Consider the following 24,574-nt stretch of genomic DNA (forward strand, 5'->3'; position numbering starts at 1 on the left):
TGCCTGAGACGTTCTCACGGACCCCACACATGTTCTCAGCCTCCAGAGCTCACTCACAGCCGCCACAGACTCTGTCATAGCCCCGACAGCCACTCAAAGCCATCACAGACTCTCTCATAGCTCCCACCACCCCTCAAAGCCCTCACAGATTCTCTCTGCCTCCTCAGCATCCTCACAAGCCCCCACCGCCCCCTCATCCCCCACTTCCTGCGCTGGCGGAGGCAGCGCGGTGTTGGTGACGTGCAGCGGTTGTTTACATTCGATACGCTGCTGTGTCACCCTTGTCTCGGGTTCGGGGTTGCCCGCCGCCAGTCGCGGTGGGGTGACAGTCCGCGGTACTCCCGTGACCGCTGTGCAATCCTTTGCTTGTGGGATCCGAGTAGGCCACTGATACAATTCCTAGGGTTTAGGTCAAAATACGAAGAGTGAAGAGCAAATTCATTCTGTTTCACAGTTAACGGGCATTTCTGTGACATAAAAATCTCTGCTCCCTCTAGATTAATTGCATTGATAAAATACAGCACGGGATGTTATTACACGTACGGCTGCCCCACCATTTCAGAGGCAATGTTGGAGGGCAGGGAGCCAGTCCCGTACCCGCTTCCCCAACACCTTCTTCCTCTGGTAATTAATTTCTGTTTTGCCCGCTGCCTGTGCGCTCACACAGGACAGTGTCCGGGCTGTGGGCAGAGCACGGCAGGTCCGGGACAGCCCGAACCCAAGCCGTGCTCCTGTGCTGTGGTGCGGGGGTGCTTAGACTGCAGGGCAGGGCAGGGTGTTGGCCGCGGATGCTGTTCCTGGTGCCTTCTCGCTCCTAATAAAAGCGTCCCTGCCAAAGGTACGTTTTATTTCAGTTAGGAGTTTGTGTGTACCAGTCATGTCAAGTGTAAAAATAATCCTTTTCCTGTAATACAACAGCAGAGATCGTTTCCCTAGCCAGGAATTTTGACCACACGTCTCTTCACTTTCTGTCTTGATTTGCTTTCAAGTCATTCTTGGACTCCCTCACCTATGATTCATTATGAGATGACATCTCTCAGCAATTCCTGACACCAGCTTCCATCACCCATTTGGTTTGTTTTGGAATAAATAGCTCTATGTTTTCTTTCATTCTCCCTCTCAGGTGCGGAAAAAGATATTTTTTGAAGTCCAGTAACTCAATTTGAAAGCTGACATGCCAAACCTAGTACTTGCCATATTGATTGTTCTGTCTCTTTTTTTTTCATAATTCTCTATTCACTGCCTGCTCACAGTGTTTAAGCTGCACTCTTTTTGGTTTATGTTTTTACATCATCTAACATGGCATATTCCTGTACATGATTAGAGGTCCTAAGTGTTATGGCAATACAGTAAATAGGTTGCAACTACAGAAATTTATTTATTCCCAAAACAAGAATTATTAACACTAGAAAATTGAGATTAAATATAGTTTTTAAAGCCATTCAGACATGTTGGCACAAAAATACCCAACTAAACTCCCCATTAGTTAATGGTGTCATGAATTAACTATACAATTATATTGCATTATATCGTTAATAGCCCTTGGTAGAATTAAACTGGTTTCTGAAGATTAATTCCTTTTATTTTTCATTCTTTTCTACCTGGTCCGTCAGTTGGGTGAGGCTGAGATTTCCATAATTGTTTGGGTTTCATTCTGTACTTTTACATGAAAATTTAAAGTGGTTTTAAATGTATAGAGCAAGGTGAACTTTGTTCATTGCATGCTTATTTGGGCTGGTTGCTGAAGGATATACATGGGAAGAAGAAAGGGAAACTTTTGAAAGAAAGGGCTTGGGTTCTCTTTTTTGTTTATGTTTTTTTTTAGTCATCAACCTCTGCGCTTGCTTGACAGTAATTATGAATAATCTGTACCTGTAAGAAGAAACGTATCACTGTTTTCTGGTCTCTTTTAAAGTCCTTTGCTCTTACATTGCACTTACAGTGCTTTTGCTAGGGAGTTGAGAAAGCAGCCTATGCATAATTAAGTCATGCAGAATTTTGGGGTGGTGGACACATGTGATCAGACCCGCAGGGACCTGCAGAAACAGAATTAATAGAAATGGATTTTTCCACTGGGTTCTCTCTGGCTTAAAAGAAGTGCTTAGCATTCCTGAAAACTTAATTTGTTCATGTTTTCCTATGTGACTACTAGAAAATACTTACTGAAAGTACAAGGTAATCTATAATTTGCATACTCCTCAACTTTCATTAGTAGAAAGAACAACTATTTGTTTTCTCTCCCTTTGAATATATATTGTTTAGAGCCTTTTGTGCAGTTGTGGAATCAAAATTACTGGTTTCCTAGTAGTAATGATTTTTTTATTTTTGTAGCTTGTATAAAACATTTAAGTATACCTGTTAGTGTATGATACCCCTCCATTACTGAAATAATTTTCTGGCTATGGGATTGGATCTAATTTTACTACCTTTTTTTGTCACAAATGATTATAACTTTCACAAACTTTTGTAGGTTTCTTTCTTACTGTTTCTCTGGCTACTCGTCTGGCACATAGCCATAGTTCACTTTGTAAAGTCAGTGCCCCACTTTTTATATAGAATCAGCTTTATATTCTTCAGTTTTGCTTACAGAAACCAACACAACCTGTGTATGAAATGTTTCCTTAGCTGTGGGTGCATTGTCTTTCAGAAACTAAAGAGAAATCAAGATCCCCTCCACGCGTCTCTTGATCTTCACCAGACTTGAAGAACCTGTAGTTCTTAGAGCTGGAGGTATGTTTGCTTTGTGTTTCATGTATTTGCTCTTTCTACCCTACCAACTGTCTGCATGAAGCAAGCACTGTCAAAGGCCAAAAATTTGAAGCCATTTCTTTCATTAGAGTTTCCACAAGTGGCTATAATGTGTGTAACATAAAGCAATTAAACTATTGGTAGTCATATTGTTGACCCAAATGGAGGGCTAAATATGTCATCTGTGGCTGAAGCACTGAGGAACAAGGAATGGGTTCCTGCAGGGATCTCTGAAATTCCACAAGGAGTGATATTATTAATTTAGTTAAGATATAAGAAGTAAATGGTTTTTGGATGGTGTTGCATGATTTATTGCTCATTTATTCTAGTTACAACAGCCTATCTTATGCCCATCCTTAGTTACATCTACAGGAGTAATTACCCAATAAAACCAGAAAGGAAATCAGTTTTGTTGAGTAGTAAAGACAATCCTGCTTTGGTCCTTCTTGTGACATGTTCATAAAAGAAAAGGAACTGGGGAAATTACCTCTTTAGAAATTTAGAATAAAAATATCTCAGAAGTATTTAGCAACCAAAGATGTTAAGTGAAAGGTAAGATTCACAGTTTTTAATTGTATGTGTTACCTTTCCACCAATCATATATTTCTATACATTTGTGCAAAATAAATTAATGTAATTTTTCATAATGTGTATTTATGGTCCAAACTCTTCCCTCATTTTAACTTTACATCTCCAAAGTAGCCTGCTGTCATTAACTTCTTATCAGTTCTGCTCTCACAGTAGGTCATACAGTGATTTTTACAAGAGGCAAAGTTAGCTCACAAAATCAAAGAGAACAGTGGTTTTAAATTACCAGTTAGCATGGGTCATTCTGCAGATGGGGAAGTGTCCCTGTCCACTGTATGTCAGTGGAATAAGAAAATGAAACTATTGTGCCATTTCCTAATCAAGATCCAGAGGACAGTAATACCCTCTGTTTAAGGTACAGATAGGGAGTTCTAAATTGTCACTTCAGTTTGCAGCAGGCTTGCCCTACTTGCTTGGGCAAATCTGTCCCTCTACATTGTTTCAATCCCTTGGTCATTTCTTGGAAATAAGAATTCCTCCCTTTCTCAAAAGAGTGTTTTTAGAGATAAAATCTGTTCATGACAAAGAACCTCACACATTTTGGTATTAAGGGTTATATAAAATTATTGTAAAGCCAGCCTGAGGGCTTCCTTCTTCCCTACAGTTGTGTAGAATCCACTGTCCACTAAGAGTCCTCTACACATGCATTTCCCAGCATAAGCTACATGTGGTCTTATTTCTCTCATCCAGACCTTCCTTGCTGTGTTGAAATAAGATGCTGGAACCTTCACAGCAATTGTGATGATGCTCACTTATGAAAATGTACAGATTTGAATTTAAGATTTTCAGGCACAAAGATTAAAGGCAAACATATTAAAGAGTTCCCAGCTTAAGTTAGAGGGAGCTGTGGGTGCTCAGCACTTCTCTGATAATGAGGATTTGGTTGTTTATTTGTTCCATTATACTCCTTTCACCATCTATCTAATCCTATCACATCATTGTCTACAGAAATACTCAGACGCTTGGTTTCTTTACTGTTTTGTATAATTGGGGATGGTGTCACCACGCAGTGAAAAGAGCCACAGAATGCTGTTTTTCAAAGGCATACACTCACATTTGCACAACGTTTTCTCACTGGATCATGAATGAATAGAAAGATTATTCTGCCTGTTTGTTTTCCTGTTGATGGATAGTTGCTGTTTGGGATATACAAATTTAGGATTATGTTTCATATTATGCAGCTCTGCTAGTGAAAGAAACATAAATGTGCCCTTTTTGCTATACACAGTTTGGCCATATGTCCACGTCATTAAGACAGGGAAACTACTAAAGACTCTTATTCACTTATTTCCCAGATTGTTTTTGAAGACAATCTGAGAGTGGAACAGAAACGAAAGATACCCATTTATATAACTGGAAATGAAAGTGTTATCATTAATATCAGTTTTCAACTATTCATGGTAATGAGCAAACAGTTCTGTTTTTGTAAATCGAAAGCATTTTTTCCCAGACTGAGTGGAAATGAATCTTTCCTGTTACCTCTTTGCAGTACATCCTATCTAACCAAAAAGTGTTTCCTATCAATTAGCCAGTATGTCTTTAATTCTTTGATTTTGACAAATTATTGGCAGAAGTAAATGCCCTCTAGACAGTTTATAAATAAGAACTTGCTTTTTGCACAAGTTTGATGAATCCTAGAATCCATCCTCATTGCTTGAGTAAGAAAAATCTAGGACTGTGTTCAGAGAAACACTGCCATGACTTGGAGAAGTGAGTCTGCTGCTAGGTGCTGATTGCCCGCTGTTTGGTGGTTGTTGGTGATGGAGTCAGAATTCCAGGCAATGCCTCTGCAGGTGCCACAGGCAGAGATAAGGATCGCTGCTCTGACTGGAACTGAGCCAGTTCTGGAGATGAGACTGCCAGGGAGGGCACTGTGCTGGTCACTGCTGCTGAAGATGGGCCTGATAGACTGCGTCAACAGGGTTTATAGTACTGGTAGCAATCTGTAGCAACACCAAGCAGAGAGATTCATTTCATCTCCCCCCACCAAAAAAAGAAAGGCCTTTTTGATGCTCAAGCAGGGACATGAGGAATTTGAGATAAGGACAGAGGAAAAGATAAAGGACAAAACATGGATGAACAATGCTAGAGAGGGAAGAGCGGAATGATTGTGGAACATTTTGGTACTTGTAATTGTGGTGAAGGAATGAGGGGAGTCGGCAACTTTTGTTGGTGTTGATGTTAGTTTGATTTTGGTGCAGGGAATTCTTTTGGTTGATGTAAGTGAAGTTTGTGATGAATGTGGATTTTAATGATAATTCTTAAACATGCGGTACCCAGAGGTGAGGGATGGAATGTGTTTGGTTGGCTGGCTGAGGCAGCACGGTGTTGGTCACATGCAGTGGGTTGTTGTTTCGGTAGGTTTGGGTAGCTGGGCTACACGGGTGGCTTCTGTGAGCAGCTGCCAGGAGTTTCCCCCATGTCCCGTACAGCCAATGCCAGCCTACGCCGTGCTGGCGCCTCAGGGTTGATGTGTTTAAGACGGGGGGAAAAGCGTGATTATGGGTTTTCTCTGGTGGTCGTCCCTGTTTTCATCTCAGGGAGGGCAGAGCTTGGTTCCACCAGTCTCTTTCTGGAATTCCCTGATGCTCCTTAACCTTTGTGTCCCCGCTCGCAGCACTGCCGCCGGTGTGAGCGAATCCATCTTCTCGGCCCCCGCTCGCTCCGCTGCTCCCGCGCTGCCCCTCTGGCACCGGGGGCCCATGGCAGCTCTGTCCGGGGGCCACGGCCGCTCTGGCGAGTGCCGAGGACGCGGCTTTGTACCGTCCCGTTGGGAGGGCGCCGGGCGGCGGCCGGGAGCGCCTCCGGACCCGCGGGGGGACGGACAGACGGACGGACAGACGGGCGGATGGCGCGCCCCGCCTGGCGCTCCCGGAGCGAGCTTCAGGGAGTGCCCCTGGCTGTGGGAATGCCGTAAGCTCCAGAGAACCCGTAATTTCCGCTTCCCAAAGGTGCGGTGAAAACAGCTTTATCTTTCTGTAAGGAATTATTTTAAATATGTACCATGACAGCACAGACATCTCGGCCAACACATACTAAATGCTGCTTTACTGTTTGACATCATTAGCAGAGAGTGGTTGCCTTTTTGATAGTATATATGAGTCTGGCTTAGTTATTGCAAAGGGAATTAATGCTCAGTGCTTTGGTGTCCCTCACAAAGTCAGTGCTTGCCTGACACACTTGAGAGCACAGGGTGAGGCGGATCTGTTCCAGGATGGGACAAAACGTGGCCATGCCCGTTCGGAGCAGCTCAGTGAGAAGCTGTGACTCAGAAGCATCCTCTGAATCACATTTCCCCTGAGCTGTAGCATTGCACAAGTGGGGAGTGTGCCATCAGACCCTGCCAGATGGAGCACGTTCCTTCCTTCATGTCCAGCCAGTTCCCTGTGCTGACACAGAAGGGAGCAGAATGACGATTATGTTTGCTTCTGACCCAAATTCCCCCCACTTCTCCACTTGCTCATGGAAGGAAATAATTTTTCTTCAAGGTTGGCTCATTAATTTAGTGCCCTTAGCACAGCTTTGAGGATGGGTGGCACAGAATGCAGGATCGCCTTACTACTTCCATGCAGAACTCTGTGACCATCAGATGCCCAGAGTATAGTTTATCTGCTCATGTGTAGGTACGTGAGACATTCTACTCACTTGTCAGCTCTGAAACTAGTGCTTGTTCCTTGGGCACTCACTTTTCATCCTATAGGAAGCAAATCTGTCACAGTGAGAAGATATCAGCAATGCATACATGACTTGCAAAGGACCCGTCAAGTTTGATTCTCAGCAGACTTGGCAATAATCACTAATATGATAGACAAATCTGAGTTCTTACGCATTTTTTTAAGCAAACAAGTTGCACTCACATGGAAAACAACAAAAATACTGTTCTTGTCAGTTAAATTTAAGAATTAAGGTTAGCATAATCAAATAATCTGCCAATCAGCTCATTAAGCTCTGCAATGACTTATAACAGATTCAGGCAGCAGATTTTGCAGATGAGCAGTGATTTATCTGTAAATAAAATTGAGATTAAAGTACTCATTTGTTAATATTAGATCAGCTAGCAATGCAAAGGTCTGTTGTTCTTGATGTCTAAAGAGGTTAATGATTCTGGTAGCCAACTGTGAATCAAACACTGAGAATTCCTACTTTGGGCAACAGTAATTCTTTGTGAAGCCTGGCAGTGAATAGCATTTTTCTTTTTTTTTTTTTTTATTTCTTGGTTTATGAAGAAGGAGAATCTATAATAAATAGGATAGTGTGTGTTGAAATAGGTTATTTCAGTGTTAAACATCTATACTTTTCTAGTGAAATTTTCAGAGGACTTTACCTGAACCATTTACTTTACAGGGACAAATTATGCTCCTGTCAATGCATAAGGAAATACCAGTTGTCAGTTTAGCCCATAGGACAGCTTGGGTGAGTAGTTCTCACCAACAGAGATACAGAGATAATTATTTTTAATAAAAACCTTTCCAAAACTATCTTAAGACTCCAGAACATAAAATGTGCAGGGTATTCATTTGTATCACTACATTTCATAGCAATGCATTTCTGATCTTCAGGCAGTGTATAAAAGAATAGTGTACAGAAAATTTCAAAATCCTTACTAAGGTTCTGCTGTTGCTCCTTTACTCATATTCTAAAGTGTTCATGTTCCAAATCTCAATTATTTTGAATCTTGCAAAGAGGACGTGGCATTGGATGCTACTCCCTTCAGTAGAAAAGCATGGTATGACATAATCAAGCTATCTTTCATACAGTTTAACAAACAAATTATGTTCCAAATAGGTTATAGAATTCATTACTATTTATATGGGTAGTTACAGAACAAAATCAAGGCTACACATGGAAATGACATAAATAAGTTTAAAGACTGAACAAGTGCAACTGATAATACTCCTATGTTTATTCTTATTTGCATATTTAAAGGCCGGTTGTTAGTTTAATAATAAGTAGATGCCAGTTTTAAAATAAGTCAGACTGAAAGCAGGTGGTGAGCGTGCAGAAAAAGTCATATTTGATGGGATTCCTTCACACAGTGATTGCTCATTCGAGGAGCACTGGCCATAGTACATTCTCTAGAAAATAAATGAAATAAAAGTAAATAACACAACATTTCTCCTGAAAATCTTTTAGTGACATTATCATTTTAGACTGAATCAAGACAGGAACATTTGCTTATTCTTTACTGTACTATGAATGTGTGGGGGGTGTGCTAGGGCCCTCTGAATGCCCAGTCAAACAGCAGCACAAGCCAAATGGTTTGAAGAGAAGAAAAACTAGTAAAGACAGCCTTTATGGGAAGGTAACTATACTGTTAGGAGAGAGGACCAAATGCAGGCCTTGTACAGGTGGAAGTAACTCAAAATGTCCTTAGAGCAACAATAATTTGCCATAACTGGCCAGTGGATTGGGACATCCTGCTTTCCAAAAAATTCACCACTCTTAGCTTCACATTGTTTTTACATTCTTCTCTTCAGACCCATGTGAAAGCATTAGTAGAGGTGAGTGGTTCAGAGAAATGTCAAGTTTCTTCTATGCTGTCTCTTGTGGGTTTTTTCTCCAAAAAGCATTAGGATGGTATTGCTGTCTAGGAAGACAGTTTGGGTTAGTGCAATTAATATGTTTAAAGTTTGCATTTATAGATTAAAACAAAAAAAACAAAGTAAACCTTTTGATGTCTAGATTTTTTATCTCTGACATAATTAATGAATTAAGAGCACAGCTCAACTGATTGTTCAGTATATGCAGAGCTTATTTAACTCAGCCTTCTATCCCTGAAATTTCCCCCTGTAATGAAAAAAATGTAAATCAAAGTTCACACAGTTCTAATTTCTTTCATTGTCAAACCCAGTTATATACTGGAGAACGTTGACCTAGTCAATCATTTGCTCAGGTACAGAGACTGCTTTTCTTTCAGGAATTTGCACTGAAGTTACCTGCACCATTTGAAGTTGTACCCAGGTACTCGATGTGCAACAATTTACAGCTGACTCAGAGCAGCTCAGTGCAAAAAAACAAAGTGACTAATCTCTTTGTAGAACTGAGGCTTTGCAACATTGCTCTGAGTCATCATGAGAGCTCAAAGTGCCTTGACTTAGTGCAGAAATAAATAGATTTAAACAGAGCACTCGGTTTCAAAACAAACATTACTTCTGGTCCTGTCAAAGTGACCTTGTTAACCCCATTTTACAGCAAAGGGTCACTGATACACAGGCTAATTCCAAATCTCCAGAAAACTATCAAAGTGGAGCCCAAAAAGTTAAGGGAAAATATAGATGAAAGAAGGAAGGCAAAAATATTTTCTTACTAATTAAGAGTGCCACACAAAGAGAGTGGGAGCAGTCTGCCTAGTAGAAAGAATGGAACTGAAAGAATAACATGGAAATTGGTGGCATTAGAATATATAGGAAGAGGTAAGGGAGAGATTAAAAAGTTTGCCTGTTCCAAACATATTTTAGCCACCCTTAATTATCCCTTCACATTCTAAGATCAAATAAATAAATAACTAAACTAAACAGTAACATTAATCCTATGTTATTTGGCAATTCTCTTTGTGTTACAAATTAATGGCCTCTTATCTTTATGCTGCTATCTTAAGGGTAAATATTAGTACAAGTGGAGCCAGAATCTCTTCTGAAATGGATAAGTGGTTTGTGACTTTGTTTTCCAGAGCTGCTTTGCCTCAGTGTAAGAGGAGTTCAGGTTTGCTAGTGGGTCTGTGTAATAATGCCCAATATCCATGCACAAGGCACCTTCACTGGAGAACAAGTATTTCAGAACAGAAAATAGCATTCATATACAACTCATAAATTACAGATATCTAAATTAATAGATTTAGTAATTAGATACTCAGTGGTAGCATTGAGTATATTATATAGGGCTTGAGGTAATAATGTGGTTTCTTACACATATACTATTACATCTCTAATTAATTTATATATAGGTATTGAAAAAGATTTTTATAGTAATAGACTCATTTAGTGCCTCATTTCATACAGGCTGCAATTGCTGCAATAGTGGGAAAAGTACATAAATCTAACAAAACTTCAGATATGAGCAATGTCTTGTTCTTTGAGTCACAAAAATAGCAAGAGGTAACATGTTCATTAATGTTAGGAAAGCATGTTTGTTTAAATGCTTTTTTGCTTGAGGAAGGATCATGCATTATCTCAGAAACGGAGCAGATTTGGGCCTAGTCTGTACTTGAATGGAAGATGTGTAACAAAAATTCATCATATTACGAGAAAGGACGCCCGTGGTTGGGTGGGTTTGGTGGTTATTGCTGAGTCAGTCTGGCAGTCACACGCCTGCTCTGGTGGGAAGGAAACATTTCAGTGCTGGAATTGCATCCCAGAGTCATTCAGTGGTTAGGTTCAATTAGGATCCACAGCGTGTGGCATTACATTTAGGAAAGCTTTTTTCTTGAATTTTCAGCTGTATTCCCATAACAACAATAGGAAATGTGCAAAGTATGACAGTATTAAAATAATGTAATACAGTATAAAATAATAAATTAATGAGATACAGTATTAAAATAATGTAAATATACATCAGTATTATTAATGATTGATACCTTTTGTTTTGTCTTCAGCATAAGTCAGTGGCACAACATGGTCCTCATTACAGTTTCCCTGCTGCTGATCTCTTTGCTGCTCATAGACCTCTTATTTGTAAAAAAAGTAGAGGAAAATGGATTAAAAATTTTTAAAATAAATAAATGTTCATTGTATCACATCTACAATACAAATATGAACCTCATAAATGACGCTTCAAATGAGCTGAAAATAAGCAATTGTAGAAAACTGAGATGGGAAGATAAAGATAAAAGGACAATAATGGCAGCACTGACAAAAATTTGATGGCATGAATCAAATGAATCAGAATGAATCAAAAAATTATTTGAAGCCTGTTAGTCCATTAGTTCATACTAATATAAGAAAGACAGACCTTTACAAGGACAGTGTAACCATTGCACTTTTGAAATTGCATTCTTTCTGAATCAAAATTTCCTCCAAATCTGACAATTAGGGTGTGATGTAAAATTCACCTTTGTTGATTCACACTTTTAGAACCACATTGTGGTCTCAAAATTATAATTGTTTTTTATGAGATTGAATTTGATTTTTTCTTGTTTTTCCAAAGCTTCTTTGGAATCCATAAGATTTAATTTCTGTTGATGGTTCACTCTGTCATTGATGTAGCTATCAACATTTCACACACAAAAAAACAGAGATTAATTTAACATTGACATTGCTGAAGATAAAAGGGAAAGTTAATTTTTGAAATTTGGGAAAATAAAATTTACATGGAAGTTTTCAATATAAAATCCTTTCCTCCATCCCTGTTTATTTTGCTGCTATCAATTAATTCAAAACCCTTCTATCTTTATCCACAAATCTTGTGTTCCTACTCAGCTGAGAAACACATCTTGTGCTGTTTCATTAGTTTCTCTCTTGAAATCACCTTTTCAGTCCTTGTCAGGGTGAATGCCCTGTTGTTGGGTCCATGGGACATGGACACAGCCCTGCTGCTGTGGCTGGGGCTGAAAAGCACTCACCGGGCAGGAATTTGGCTTTTCGTTACTGGAGACTCCGAACTCTGGGATCCAGAACGCTGCTGGCTCTGGAAATTACCCATTTATGAACAACTGTTGCATTTCTCTTTAGATTAGAAGCCAAAAAAAGCCTATAATGGCTACAAGGTCTGCAAAGTAGTTTGCCTGCTTGTGGGAATAAGATTTAAATGTCATTAATGAAGTTAACATTATTATCTATCGTGAATCTGATGATTGAAAAAACAGAACAGTGTTTCATAATATCTTTGGGGAATAGTCTGACAAACAGATCTGCAATTAGGGATCATTTCCTGATGGCTTTGGTGTTTTCTGGAAAGATTGTGTAATGTTGATAATGAGTTGTTGGATTATATTCACACTTAAATCACTTAAACTATCTTTGCCTCTTGTGTGGAAAAATAAACGAGGTATTTTTAGAGGGGTTTTGATGTATTTCTAAATTTTGGGGGTGAAGGAACTTGCTATAGAGTAGATGAAATGTAACTTTGGATGGGATTTTTCATAGAAAGTCTTAACTCTGTTTCACGGGAGAGGTGACAAAGATTAGTTTTCAAATGAATATCAGATAATATTCTGCAACAACATCATGTACCGATATTTTTAAAATAATTGCTAGCTGGAGTAATGAGTAAGTACAGAAAACAAAGACAACTGAGTAAGGCTGCTCATATTTGCATGGGCGAGCTAAAATATGTGTTTAATTGCAATAATTCTCAAAGTTCTTCTAAACAACTAAATTTCTTCGGTAAACATGCTTGATATTTTTTAATCTAATTATAAATATAAATATTTTTGCTACTCACAGAGTTATTTAAGTTCTCTGCTTGTGTCTACAGTCCTCCACTAGAGCTGCTGGAGTGAATTGCTGCATGGCACAAGCGCTGCTGTTTAGGGAGTGGGTGCAGCCTGAACCGGGAGACCAGGGTGGAGTCCTGTGCTTCTGTGTGCTTGTTTTCAATCTGCAAGCATTGCAAAGAGAATTCTGTATTACACTTTTAGAGCAAAAAGGGAGGAGGGAAAGTTGTGCTTTCATTGCAAAGAAGTTACTTACAGGATGACTAACTTCCTTGTGAGACTCATCCTTAGCTGCATAGTAAATCTAGAGCAGCTTTGTGGAAAGTAAGATCCCTTGACAGAGACAGGAAATACTTTGAAATTTATATTTATGTTACGTTAAAAGTTTTGTATCTTGAAACTGGATGTTTCTGTCAGTTTGTCACCTGCCTTATCTCTGAGCTTTGATGCCTTCACACGAATATGATAGTGTGTGCTTTATGTAGGATCATATTTGTGAAATGACTTCTTGATTAATGTTACAGGAAACATTTCTGAAAGTTTGACAAGCCCCAACTGGTTAGGTTCAAAGCATTGAAAACTGGTGATGTCTAAACCTGCTTTGCTGAAAGTCAGATATAAATTTATTCAAAACTGAAGAAGTGACAAAGACTGACTTTTTGATTCCAATACAGTAGGAAAATCTACCCTGTTAAATCTCAGATAAGAACTGTATTTTTCCCAAGTATCTTCTAAAACTTTTTACACCTATGGATGTTTGCTTATATAAAGTATGAACTTGTTTGTCTAAAGTCTTATGCAAAAATTGGTGCACTCAGTATTTCCATAACTGTTAGGACATTTTTGGGCTTGATGTTGAATCTGTAGAATGCTAAAATAATTGGTTATGATCTGTCTGTACAAATTAGAATGTTTGTGCATATATAACAATGGATGCATGAAAATATTAAGATGAAATTGCATTTAGATGTTAGATATTTAGAATTGTAAAAAGGAAAGACAGAGGTTTTGGTAAGTGGCTTTCTTTTGTATGTGATCCCATGCATTTAGGGTTTAATTTGCAGGGAATAAAGGGTGTTAGAGCCTGCCTGTGCAAACAGAAGCAAGTAACAGTGCCAAGGATGTATACATTTCTCTAAATTTTAAAGCATCTAACAGAGCTGTTCTTCTGTCTTGCCAGAAAAGGCAAGATTTTGACCCTTTGGCAGTATCTTTAATGAGAGAGACTCCCCTTTTGAACATTACCTGACCGAAAGGTGCTGACACCGTTGAGTCAACACGACTGTCCTGGCTTGTTTTTTAAATATTTTTAGGGAGTTCATAGGTGATAAGCTGACAACCAAGACAGCTAGCAATGTATTGTTTGTGACCTTGTGTCTCACATGCAAGAGCAGGGTTTTGTAGGAATAACAGTGTGCACTGAGTTCGTGAGTCAATAGACCGGGCGGGAGAGCAGCCCGCGCTGGGCACGGGACAGCAGCAGCGCTCCAGGAGTCAACTGCTTGCTGTGGCTTTGTAAAACAGTTCAGAATTTGCAAGAGGAACTGAATCCAGAAGCAAAATTTCTTCATAACTAAAAAATAAAAAAGTCTTCTCTTTTTTATTAACTGAAACTGGACGTTTACACCAAGGCAACAATATTTGTATCCATCAGGGCCTGTTTCCACTGTCTCTGTAACAACAATAAAGTGATGAGAAACAGGCTAAATAAAGGTCCACAGAACCCAGTCTGATGTTAGTGATGCATATACTCCCAAACCTAAACAATTATGTAAAAGATTGGAAAAAATCTTAATTGTGAAAATATGTTAGCAGTTTGTAAGAATGTTGTAAACTTTTCTGGGACAGACAAAACTGCAGCTGAATGGTTTTCTAATCTTCTATAGACAATAAATATAAATTGCTAATAGATATACTAAAATTAATATAAACTAAACTGTAAATTGCAAACTAAAATAATGTCAATATAAAAAATTTAAATCAACAGAGATCCTTATTTTTAATTTCCTTTTACGTTCTATGTAAAGATGGACAAATTAATTTTAATAGGTCCTGTTTGGGAGAACCTATCTCATATTCTGTGGATGTCTAGAGAACTCAGCATTTAGACCTTATAAAGTGAATTTAATTCACAAAGCTGCTGTGCTCAGCTCAGACATGATGGTAGGATCAGTACCTTCAAAATATTTAAGTGTATTTTATTACTAATTACTTTTCCAATAGGTCAGCTGTATCAAAGCACTATTTGCCTAAAGGCGAACTGAATAAGTAATTTATTGTCAGTTGACAGAAAAGACTGGCATTTCAAATGCTGTATTTATCTTGCATTCAATCACTGGAATGAAAAATGTTATATTAATATATATTAAATATATTAAATGTTATACTAGTACGTTTATAATTGATACAGTAGAAAATATTTGTGTCTTATCTTGAGGAAAACTGAATTTTTGTTTTTGCAGAAAGAGGATACAGGTCCCTAACTATAATAACATATTTCGTCTTTCTTCCATCCTATTGGCAAGTAATGATCATTTCTGTTTTCATAGAATTTATTAACTTTTAAACTATTATTTATCCAATTAAAGCAAACTATTTACAGTTAAAACCTTTAGGCTAAAATCAGTTGCAGGTAATTTTAGTTGTATTTTAATAGACTACTTTTTGTGATTAACTGTAAATAGTGGCTTACTGTAAAAAGTGGTTTCTTGAAGTACTTTTTCCTTTTTTCTTTGCTTGAAACTAAACTGTTAACATTTTGTATTTTCAGTTTTGAAAACTAAAACAGTTTATAGATTTATTCACTGTGAATTGATATAGGAAGAAAGAAATTATTGTGTGTAGTATTTTCTTGCCTGTCTTTTCTAGAAAGAGAAAAAATCTGTGAAATTATTAATTTCTAGATAGAAATTCATCATTCTTGATTTGTTTTTTACTTCTATAGCAATTTAGCAGGAACACTAGGACTAAATAAAGTCAATCTTTTGATATATGAGGCATAACATTTTTTGACTAATTAATCACAAGTGTTTGTTCTTCATCAGCCATGATTCTTTACTTTATGATCTCCCATTTTAATTGGAATCCCACAACAGGCAAAATTTTTACTAACTAAATTACTGAATTTACTGCAAGGATTGCAAAACAGACTTTAGATTGATTTTAATATTCAGTTGCCCTAGAGCTTCAGAAAATAAATGAAAATAGAAGAGCTAATCCATGGAGTTACAGAGACTGGTAAGCAGCCAGCTCCAGTACTAACACAAGTGAGGAGAAATAAAATAGAAATAAAGCCAGAGAAGCAGGAAGTGGTGAGCCAGGTATGCTGTGCCATGCAACTGGATGAGAGAAGCATGACACAAATGAAATTTTAAAAAATCTAAAAACCTGGCTGGTGAACAGATGCATGTGTTGTGTATGTCTCCTGTGTTTTCTAATGTCTTTTCACAGTTCATTTACTCATTAATGTAAAAGTAATGGCATATAGAGGATGGCACATGACTGAAATATTAGCATTCATATGGTGGTGGTTTTTATGGAATGGCTTTTGCTGTTTCCATAGTCTGTTTAGGAAGCAAAACCATCCTGATATAAATTGTTATTCTTTCCTGAATACTGTGGGGTTTACCTGCCATTGTGTGAATTGATCTAGTTCTCCTGATTTCTTTAAAGAATTTACTCTCCTTGGGATGAACACAGCACAGCTTTGGGAAATTAATCCAGATAGCTGTAAGCCAGCTAGAGCAGAATCAATAGTCCCCCCTGTATTTTGGCATATCCTCTTCTGAAGTGTGATATGAGTTGTAAAAACTAACCCTGATGAATGGTGTTCCACAGCGTATTAGCAATTTTCCTCTCCATTTCATAGTTTTGTGATCACATTTTCTAACAATCAAACCTAGGTCATTTTTGCAGGTCATGAATTTATTTGTATGCCATTCTCCGCATTCATAAGTAATATTCAGGCATCAAATACTGGTTTTGTTTGTGCAGCAGGGCAGTGCAGCTTTGATATTGAGCCATTCTCATCCTAAACTATCTGTGCACTCATTGAAGATGGCTCATTCATTACTCGGTGGCCACGGCGGGCAGGCTGCAGCCAGCTGCTGCGCGTGGTGGGGAGCCAGTCTGTGCGTGGGAGAGGGAACGTCGGGGACAGAGGGAGCTCCATGAGCTCCCTTCCACGCTGGCCTTGGAAACGGAGCTTGGTTCTGCATACTGATTTCATCCGGCAGCCAATGTCAACACTGACATTTTCAATCTCTTTCTTTTATGTCACATTAGTGGAAAGTGACCTGTTGTGTTTGTGGAAGCTTTGGAATCCCGCAGGAGAAGGATCACTCAGCACCATGGCAGTGTGCCAAGTACAACTTGTTCTGCAGCGCAGCGCTGGGAACTTGCATTATCAACTTAAGCGCGGTGTCAGCTTAGCAGGAGGTGGGTTAGGCCGGTGATTAGCGACTTGTTATGACCAGCGAGCCCCCCAGGGTACCCTGCCCTTCTGCTGCCGTCTCTTCCTTTTCTTTCTAGTCCTGTGTTCCCCCCGCCTGTCCTCGGAGGTGGCCCCTGCAGAGCTCCAATGCCGGGCTCTTCTGTGCCTGCGCCGCGCTCAGCGTCTGTCCTGTGCGCTGGCCGTGCCTGTAAGGAATAGTTTCTTAAATCGCTACGTTGTTCAGAAGTCATATGTTTTGTTCCACAGATGCTAAAAGTGTAAAAGACACTGATTTAAAGTTTAATTTTATTTCTGCTATCCTACTTCTTTGGCCTGTTTGATGAAGTCAGCAATCCTACTATTATCTCAAACTCTACTAGGATAATAAATCCATATAATCAATACAGAGGAGTAAAATAGTTTAGCCAGTAGAAGAGGGAAGTAGCTTAAATAAGTGTCTTGCAGCTGGAAAAGACATAAAGTGTGCTAAAAATATAAATGTGTTTGTATTGTTCCAAGAATTCCTGATTAGCAAGAACAAGCTGAGGGTAGACTAGGATTTACATGAGGAGGTTTGAACTTGAGTAGTAGTAGGAAAGGAGGTACTTGAACGCGTTTTTAGAAAGTGCTTACTACAGACAGATGACATAGAACAAATTGTCAGGCAGAGCAGAGTCATCTGACCTTTGTCCAAGCTCCCAACATCTAAAACTTCTCATGGGCTTGCTTTTAGCTGCAGTTCTCAAATCTGTGCCTGTCCTTTGTGGGATAAAACACGGCTGCATATGGAGAATGTAGGCATACCCAGGGTGAGCAGTGAGACTCAGCCCGTGCTCCCCTGCTGCAGGGTCCCCACAGACAATGGGTCCTCTGCATACACCTGCACTACTGCAGCAGGGCTGTGCAGAGCTCTGCAGGCTTCACTGCCAGCAGGGTGAAGCTTCTCCTGCTTTCCCTGTCCTGCTGGGAAAAGTCTGTGACTGACAAATCCCCCTGAGGGACCCACATGAGCCTCCGCAGCCTTCGGTGCTGAGAGAGCTGCGCACACAGGAGGGGAAGGTGGCAGAGGGCAGTGGTGAAGAGTTGTGTGAGCTCATATGGTGTCTATGGCTGAAATAATTGAGTAAATGCACTAGAATAAATTGTGTAAGGCAAGAAGATGTCTTAAAATCTGGAGCTGAACAAATTTATATTAAAAGTCAATGTAAAATAAAAGCACTGTACATGTGGAGTAGACTTTCAGAGAAAAGAGAATGAGTATTTGTATAATATGGACATGAATGTGGTTTATACATATTTATGCATAATGTAACCTTCAAGGGCCAAGCAGAAGAGAAGAAAATCCTAATCTGAAAAGAATGATGGAGGTTGGTGTGTCATTTTAAGGAAGGATTGATGGCCTCAGAATTGTTGGAAACAATTTTTACAGGTTTCACTTGAATGTCTAACTAAAAGCTTATGATAATTCACATTAGTTTTTCACTGACTAAGCTAAGCATCTTATAGTACTGCTTGTTCCCATTAGGGGCAAATACTATCAACTATACATTTCAGTTTAAAAATACCTTTGCATTATTCAATTCTTTATGCTTTCCTAAATGAGGCAGTAAAAATGCTAAAAAGCTGGAAAGCTTTAAGCAATGTTAGTGCATGTTTCATGCAGCAATTGCAAACCCACTGTGTATGTCATTGCATTATTATATGGATATAGCACATTGTCTACTAGAGATAGTTTTTGGGGATCAACATGTCTTGTAAATATGAAGAATATTGTGAAAGTTAAAAAGAAAATCAAAATAATAATTTAAAATATTATCATAGTTCTTGCATGCTGATCTGAGTCCTAATATTTTGTCATATTTCTACATCACTTCATAAAGGCAGATAATTTGCAGAGTTGGAAATTTCACAAAATACTACAGGAAGATGATGATAGACATTTTTAAAGAGCAAAGCAGCAAAGCAACTGCAGCTGTCAAAGGCTGCAGGATTACGAAAATTGTTTAAAATCAAGAACACCAAGTACAATAAAGAAACAAAACAGTAAAAATGTTGCACTTTGTTATTTTAGACCTATTGTGAAGTTTTTAACAGACCACATAGTCTGCAGAACCTGCAGCAATAAATACTCTTTTGGTACATGGGAAACAGGCTGGACTTTGATATTTCAGGGAACCCATGTCTAGATATTGCTGGTTAAAATCTCAAGAAAAGGTTCTGTAAGGGTCTGTTCGTTCTGTAGGTTAAAAATGCTGGACTAGTGTGTCCTGCTGAAACTGAGCACTGAAAACATCTTCTGCAAGTGATTTGTTGCACATGAATCAGAAATCATACATCAATGATGCTGGGATTTATACATGGAAGACAATGGGAAATGCAACATTAATACAGAATAATTTCAATTTTAAAATTTAAAGAATACATTGAGAAATGCAGTGTGGACTAAATGAGAACACAACTTACAATAGATATACTAATTTCTATTTTTTGCAAAATAGTGATTAAAATGAAGCTATAAAATACAAAACTAAATCTAATGATTGTGAATCCATTGTGTTTTCAGAAAGGGTGAGCTGACGGACAAACTTTCAGTCAAGAATGGAATGTACAGAAACACTCAAATTCTTTAGTTTAATATAGTTTTATTTGGCAGTGGCATGGATTCAGGTCATTAACCTCAATCTTTTTAAGTCATTGGAATGAGAATTTCTCTCAGTCTTCCATGAATACACCCCACTTTTGGGTGATGAGGGAATGTCTGTATAGCTCATACCCAGGTATGTAATGTGCATGGAACCAAATCTTCCGGGGGGGTCTGGAAAATGAAGTTGGAGCAAAAGGAATGCTTCATCAGGTCTGATTCTGCAGCCACACCAGGCAGGGAACTCTCCTTGAAGTCACACACATTTTTTGAGATTTATTGCCCTACTTTTGCAGACTCTGGAGACTTAGAGAAGCATCCAAACTTGCATGTGTTTGGATGAACTGAACTGTTTGATTTCTGAAGGACTCAAACTAGAGGAATGGGTTATTCCTGAATTATAGAAAGTTTGGGTCTAAATTCAAATGCTCATATAACATTGACTTATATTGTGTGTGGATAAAAGAATGCCTGTTATAGTGTCCTTAAAGCCAAATTGTCTCATGATCTCAGTCTTAAATTTTGATTGCTCCTGGGCAGTCGTAAAGACACGATGTGAGTAGACTAAGGGATGTCTCCAGAAACACCCACTCCTCCCGTGAGTCCTTGCAGCCCTCCATGGTCCTGGTCAGCAGTGTCCCTGCTGCCTTATCCCTTATTCAGCAGAGCCACCTGCATTATTGCCTTATCTTGCCAATGCCTTTGCACTGTCCTGCCTGAGCTGGGCAGCTGCTACACCGTGGGTGTAATCCAAGAGTCTAACCACAGCCCGTAGAAATCCTTGGGGTTTGAATTAAACTTGAAACCATTTTGTGTTTTAGTTTCCAAACTATAAAATGGAAAAAATTACCACCTTTCTTTAACATTTCCTTCTATCCTTTTTTAGCTTTAGTACCTATGAAGATTTGAATTCCAATCTCAATTCAGTCTAGACTCTATGGTAATAAAAACTGATTTTACTAGAAATAAGCTGTGATGTATTTACAAGCTTTGTGTCTCTTTTCAGTCAAATGCCAAGTTTCAACTCAAACTTTGAGAGTCATCATGACAGTACTGTGTGTTTTCTGCACCCACTGGGATGTGCTTATCAGCAATATTCATTGCAGTTATGTGTACTTGCTTTATTTTTTTACTGTCTCTTTGATCTTTCTCCAAGCTCACAATTCTGTGACCATTTCTGGTTTTATACCCAAGAGCAAAAGCAAACCAGGAGGAATTTGATTAAAGATTTAGCACAAACTCTTAGATACTGTGTCATTATTAGCAAAAAGCACTTCCCATGAATCAGAACATTTGCACTGTTAAGTGGATAAAAGTACAATAGAATTCACAGATTTACTTAATATTTTTGAAAGAAATAAAATCCGGTTCTTTGTGGAGATAATGCCATGGGAACTAAAAAAGAGGCAATTTGTTATGTTAATCATAATAACAGATGTTACTATACAAATTCTTGTATATAATCTGCTGGTACAAAACTGTATTATAATGATTAAATGCTAAAAGCTTCATTTAAATAACAATAGGGTCATCTTGCAAGATGATACTCTCCCATCTCATGGATGAAAAGGAAACTGAAATGTAGAATTACAGCTCTTATTTGCAAAAAAAGATAAATTTTCAAAATCTATTAAATATATGAGATCCCATCAGCACCATCTTTCTCCAACTTCCTGCCACTGGTGCTGTGATCTGTTGTGGCATGACTCCAGTTTCACTGGGAATCCCTCTGGTGGGATCCTGACCTATGAGCTGTGCTATGCTGGCTTCATGCTGATATTAACTGCATCCAAATCTTTCCACCTTTCCCACATAACACTGTTAATTTAATTCATTATGGACACACTGATACAGTGGATGTAGCAGTCTTGTACATTTCACTTACACAATTTCATAGTACAATTTTATAGCTAGGCTTGTGTTATTAATTAGTTATTAAACTTAGCTGAGTTTCTGAATGATCAACCTTCCAAAATTCAGCCTCTAACTACTTATAATTGCTCTTAATTTGAAATGTTGGCATGTAAGTTTAAACATCTTCCTCACCACTTTTTTTTCTAAAAGTACATTGCCATAACTCACTTTTCCAGTCTGTCAAAGGAAGGACTATAATTAACTATTTTGACCTAAGCATTATTTGGGAAGCTTAACTAACATGCCACAGTGCCCTTTCTAAGAGAGACTTTTATTATAGTAAAAGCTTGAAGAAAGAGTTAAGGATGAAACTCTGAGTAATTAAAAAATCACCTTCATGAGAAAGGACTGTAAATAAAGTGAGGGCAAAAGAACTTACTCCCACTGCAGTCTCATATGTGCAAGGGGCCTTGAGCACATGCTTTTTCACTTTTAGGGGCCCTCTACATAACACAAATTAAAACCAGGGCATGCCTTTTCTTAGAACCTGTGCCAGGCATTTTATTTTCATAGGTGTCAATTCTAAAATCATGCTTTTCTCTTACTTATACTTTGATGAAGGTGGAAGAAATGAGTGGAGAAGTGAACTCTGATTACTTGAATAAAAAGTGTTAGTCATTTTGGACCATTTTCTTTCCATCCTGCAGGTTCCTGGCTGACCCTTATACATGGAGTTGGGGGTGGGGAACAACACCAGTCTAGACAGAAGAGGCCAACAACTAGTTGTCCACTCAGGTTTCAGATTATAAATGAAAAATGTTCAATTTCTCACAGATGTTTGGCAGCCACTCTGCTTTCACTCTAATCGCAAGCAGGATTTCTTCTGCCTGAAGAATGCAGTGACCAGGAGACATACAGAGACACACAGAATAATGATTCCATCTGCTGTGGCTTAGGTTTATCAAACAACAAGTTTCTAGAAGTGAGATCACTAGGACTATGGTCTTACTAAATGTATTAACTTACTCAGACCTGGCACATCTTCTTTTAAAGTTTTGGGATTCAAATGTTTCTTTCCTGTAGAATGAAATTTGTAGAAATTAGTAGATTTGTTCCAGGGATTAATTATGCCTTTAAATGTAATACAGACAGTATCTGTAAAGGCTCTTGAAGAATTAGGAAAAAACATAGAGATAAAAACCACGTATGCCCAGTTTACAAATAAAGGATGGCCACTGCCACTTAGTTTTAAAATTACAATCTGAAAACTGAGGCATTAAATACAACATTCTTAATTACTCTTAGGATACTCAGAGCTTCACAGTTACCAGTTGCCATGTCAAATTACAAACATGTTGTAACTCAAGTTTAGAAACACAGCTCTTTTTTTCCTCTTTGTTACAGAAGGATTGAATTTAACAGCTAGGTATTCAAAGGCTTAGGTCTGGTCTGAGCACAAGCAAAGGTTGTGCAGGTTGCCCCAATCTTCTCCCAGATTATAAACAAAAAATAAATTCCTTTAATATTAATTTAACAGGAAAAAGGGAAGATAATACAGATCGAGCATTTTTGACTGTCACAATGTCATAGAATTTAGACAGTAGGGCTGTCAACAAAATATGGTGCAAGAATGATGACAGCAAAAGCAGTCCAGAGGCAAGCAGGATAGGAAATAAAGAAAATATTGCAGATTAAGCCTTGGATAAAGAACTTTTAATATCTATGTAACTGATACTCTTCTGCTTCTGAGCATGGCTTGTTCTAGGTGTTCATAGACAACTTTAGTTTATATTTCAAAATACAAAATGAGAAAATTTGGAGAAGCATTTTATTTCCTGTACAGTTATCCCAGATGTGAAAGAACCCAATGAGTCAAAATCCTGTTGTGGCTCTTACAAAGGTTCTGTTCTGAGGTGCATTGGGCAATACAAACAGAAACATTACACTTTAAAAGGAAACAGAAGTTGTCAGCTGAAAAGCAGGAGGAACTTTGTGACAGAGTGACATATTTGATTGTGAAATAGTCTCCCAGAGAAAGTGTTGGAAACAAAATCATTTGGAACATTCAGGAGCTGATGAACAAAACCCACTGGAAATACAAGGGGCCCATCATGCCTTGGCAGAGCTAATGGCTGCTTTTTTCTTGGATTATCAGAGACTATAATTTATTACTTTGTACAGGAGATATCACAGTATGTAGAGATTAAGTTTCTAGATACTATCACAATCCAAATGACATTAAAATAATACTGTCTCACTAACCCTTGGGAATGAAAACTTACATAAGTTATTAAAAAAAAACAAAAGAACCTGCTGTTCACAGTTAAGGAGCACAAAGGACAACCTGGCAGTTCAGTGCAGCCTGGTAAGGACAGCAGGTCCATGCTCCTGCTCTGATCCAAGTGGAGCCAAGGAAGAATTCAGAGGATGGGTGGTGGGCATGAAGGAAAGGGAAGTATGTGGGGAAAGGAAAACAGGAGCAGAGGATTGTAACTGTAACTAGAAAAATATAAGAGAACTTAGAGGAGAAGTGGGGATGTACTAACAGGAATGGAGGGGGGCTGGGAAGGGACCCTGGGGAAGGCACACAGTAAAGCTGCATGAAGCTGGGCATGTGTCTCAGGGTGGGCAGCCAGCACCACTGGTGGCTTCACTGATGCTGCTGTGACAGAAGCTTGCATTCCAGGCTGAGGAGCCATGAGGCAGTCATGAGCTGTGGCTTACCCATGAGAGGAGAGATCGCTCCTCACTGAAATACTTCCCTTTCTGAAGTGGGAATATGACATTCAGATTACACTGAGTGCTGCAAAAGGTCTTCCTGGCAAAGACAATACTGCAGCAGGCTGAGGTTAATTCTAGGGGAAAACTGCCTGACAAATTAAATATATCTCAAACTGACACAAAAATCAAGCTATGGAAACTTTATATTAATCAGTGGGGT

General features: G+C 38.6%; 1 protein-coding gene across 2 annotated transcripts in view; it reads left to right on the forward strand.

Annotated features, from left to right (window-relative positions):
* Nucleotides 1-311: 311 nt before the first annotated feature.
* NXT2 (nuclear transport factor 2 like export factor 2) overlaps nucleotides 312-24,574 on the forward strand; it is a 52,074-nt gene continuing 27,811 nt past the window's right edge. For both annotated transcript variants that reach the window (XM_041485282.1, XM_041485283.1), the window contains exons 1-2: nucleotides 312-838; nucleotides 2,648-2,730. The gene's annotated coding sequence lies outside the window, so the exon portion shown is untranslated. The remainder of the gene's footprint in view (nucleotides 839-2,647; nucleotides 2,731-24,574) is intronic.

The sequence above is a fragment of the Pyrgilauda ruficollis genome, unplaced genomic scaffold, assembly GCF_017590135.1.
Source record: "Pyrgilauda ruficollis isolate IOZ18807 unplaced genomic scaffold, ASM1759013v1 scaffold7, whole genome shotgun sequence".
Taxonomy (NCBI): Eukaryota; Metazoa; Chordata; class Aves; order Passeriformes; family Passeridae; genus Pyrgilauda; species Pyrgilauda ruficollis.